The following is a 3,432-nucleotide window of genomic DNA, read 5'->3' as shown; positions in this document are numbered from 1 at the left end:
CTCGACTGCTCTTCGATTCAATTCAATTTCACCTGATTAGGGAATAACATACTGACAACCGGTTGAGTTAATCTCACCATATTATGAGACTTTCCTTGGCCATTGTAAAGTATTTAGAAATTATTTAATTTTCACATATCCCCATCTCACAGACAGCTGAGAGCATGGAGTCATGGTGTGGGGTCAGCGGTTTACCTAGGTCCTTTGGAATTGGTTGCAGGGATAAGGACCTTGCTCAAGGGCCCAATAGAAATATGATCACTCTGCTAACCACAGGATAGCATTTGTGACCTCCAATCACAGTCACAGGCCCCTGACCGGCAGAGCCATGCACAGCATGATAATTATACAGTAGAGACAATTAATTAATGGGACAACACATTCACATTTACTCTAACAAATGCTCTAGACAAATGTTATAGCACCATGACAGATATTACCAGATCCTGGAAATACATTGCAGTAGTTATTCTTAAATCAAACATGGGAGTTAAAAGGTCAACTATGAACTTTTTTTTAAATTTGTGTGTCAGTGAGGCAATGTACTGTGGATTTTCCTCTTGCTCCAAGCAAAACATCAAACAATATACAGCAACACTGCCTTAATATTATTACGATGTGTTTTATTAGGATTACTATGACAAACAATCCCTCGTCCTGTTTATATAAGGTATATCTATAAAGAGAAATGTGGGAAAGAACAGAATTGCGTAACTTGACGAATGCACATTTGAGAATAAAAACATTGATGTAGGGGGAAGGAAAAGTAAAATTAATGTTCTTTGGTGTCTGATATCAAGATTAATAAATATTTTGATCCAATCTAAGTAGGCCCTTTTCGGCAATACTGTCATCATACACAGAAGAGTAGGCATGTTATTTACTACAAACAACATAATTGATTTCAGAACAACAGGCTCTCTTATGTGATCTTGTACTGTAATATGTTTACTCTCATAAAGATATTACTGTTGCTATTATTCCAATCTACAACAGTGTGTACTGGGAAAATTGTTATAGGGACTATTGTGTGGGGGAAAATGTAATCAAAGAGTTACCAGGCTGCTGGGTAGAAGTAAATATACACCTCCGATGGGCATGTCTCTAACCTTTAAATTTCACAATATGTTCTTGTTGACATTGTGGTTGGTTCCCTAATATAGGTTAGATGATTTCCTTAGTAGAGTTTTCTATGGTGTCATAGCAGTAATAACCCACTTATGTATGCAGGTAACATTAGGCATGACATTATTGGAACAGAAGGAATAAAAGGGTTAAAAAAAATTCCTAAAATATTACACAAACTTCTGCTTGATATTATTGCCCCAAACTACTGCAGTGCTATACATTTTCAAGTTTTTCTTGTCATACAAAACAATAAAATGCTTACATACTTCTATCACAATACCAATGACAATTATAACAATAATCAACGCATGAACAGTACGCCCAAACTGCAGAAACACTCATACATACGCAAGCATTATGCAAATAAACATACATTGAAAATTGTGTTTACAGCAGCTTTGGTTGGAATATAAGTGATATATAAAATTGATGTAGTCTTATGCCATGACAGAAAAACAGTTTCTGAATCTTGTGACGTGAATGCTTATGTCTCATTTTTAGCCATAAATGTATTCAACTTTTGTCACAGTAAAATTTAGATGTTGAACAGAGTAATATTGAAATTGACCACCAGAGTGAGACAGCAAATTAGCGTATCAAGTAAATCCCCAGGGCACCATCTGTGCCACTTGGAATTAAGAAAGGCCCTTTCTGCTCGGGTTAATGGCTTTATCTGACACCTAGAGTTAAGACAACACAGGAATAGAACAGCTTCTATATTTAAATATCCCGTGCTATGCATTTGGGAAATCCACAGGAGAATGCTTGGCAAGTGCATCTTATGCAAATTCAGGGATTTCAGTGGAAATGCCTTTAATTTTCTTTTCCAGACATTAATTAATTAATGTAATAAAAAAAGCAACTGTCAAAAACAACAGAACTGACACAGTATTAAGACATGACCCCAGAACCTGACCAGGAACAGTGGATGGAAGATAGATAGATATCTTATCTAATGTGGTTCCATGATTTTAAGTGCTAAAATGATTGTGGTCAGGGAAAGTCTGTCTGTCCATCCATCCATACCCACTTCTTCTATGCAGGCCCGGAGTCTATCTGGAAGCTACTAGCACAAGGCAGGAAATAACCCAGGATGGGGCACCAACCAATCACAGGGCACACACACCCCTCACACTCACATCTATGGACAATTTCCCCAGGTCCAATTCACCTTAGCATGTTTTTGGGCAGTGACATTCAAGTATTCAAGGGTTTTATTTGTAACATGAAAGGTATACAGTCAAACTATAACCTGAAAGGTGGTGAACTCCGCCATAATAAAAAGTGAAAGCAAAAAAAGAACAAGAAGAAATAAGAATATAACAATAATGTAAGGGGGTGGCATGGTGGTGCAGTGGTTAGCACTGTTGCCTCACACCTCTGAGACCTGGGTTCGAGTCTCTGCTTGGGTCACATGTGTGTGGAGTTTGCATGTTCTCCCCATGTCATTGTGGGGTTTCCTCCAGGTACTCTGGTTTCCCCCCACAGTCCAAAGACATGCTGAAGCTAATTGGAGTTGCTAAATTAGTGTGAGTGAATGGTGTGTGAGTGTGCCCTGTGATGGGCTTTCCTGCCTCATGTCCATTGCTTCCAAGGATAGGCTCCAGACCCCCCACAACCCAGTAGGATAAGCAGGTTGGACAATGGATGGATGATAATGTAATAAATAAGGAACAGAAAGTTACTTTCCTTATTGGAAAAAGATCAGTGATGTGCAATTCCACAGCGGCAGAGTGAGAGCATGCAAACTCCACACACGTAGAGACTGGAACCCTGGACTCCAAAGGTGAGGCGTCAGGAAAAGTTCATGTTAAAAAAATATTCATCTTAAGGGTGTGGAGTAAAGTTGTAACAAAACAAGAGTAGGAATTAGCTGTCCGTAACTATGATTAAAAATCTGCCTCAATGATTCCGTTAAAATCTCTGCTTTGTTTTTTTTGTTAGACTGGGTTGAAGTATGCAGACACCTGCAAGAAGCTACAGAATGCGAAAGATCACTGATGAGCACAGCACCAATCAGCAGACCCGAATAAGCAGCATCTTGTTCACAGATTTAGCTCAGAATTGAACTTGCGTCTATTTTCGGCATTTGCCCTTCAAACGCATCAGCACTCTACACTAAGATGCTCTTTTTCCCCCTCTCTTTATTCCCAAAGTTCACTTGGTTGTCAATCTGACCCAAAGTCACTGATTACTTGCTACTTTTCACGCGGGTCCGCAGAGCCCAATTACCTCGGGTTTGGTCCCTAAGGATTTCTTTCCCTTTTCTTAAAGCGTGAGCTGAGAGCAAAGCCCTGAAGTTGA

Source organism: Paramormyrops kingsleyae, chromosome 6, assembly GCF_048594095.1.
Source record: "Paramormyrops kingsleyae isolate MSU_618 chromosome 6, PKINGS_0.4, whole genome shotgun sequence".
Taxonomy (NCBI): domain Eukaryota; kingdom Metazoa; phylum Chordata; class Actinopteri; order Osteoglossiformes; family Mormyridae; genus Paramormyrops; species Paramormyrops kingsleyae.
Note: the sequence above shows the minus strand (reverse complement) of the source record.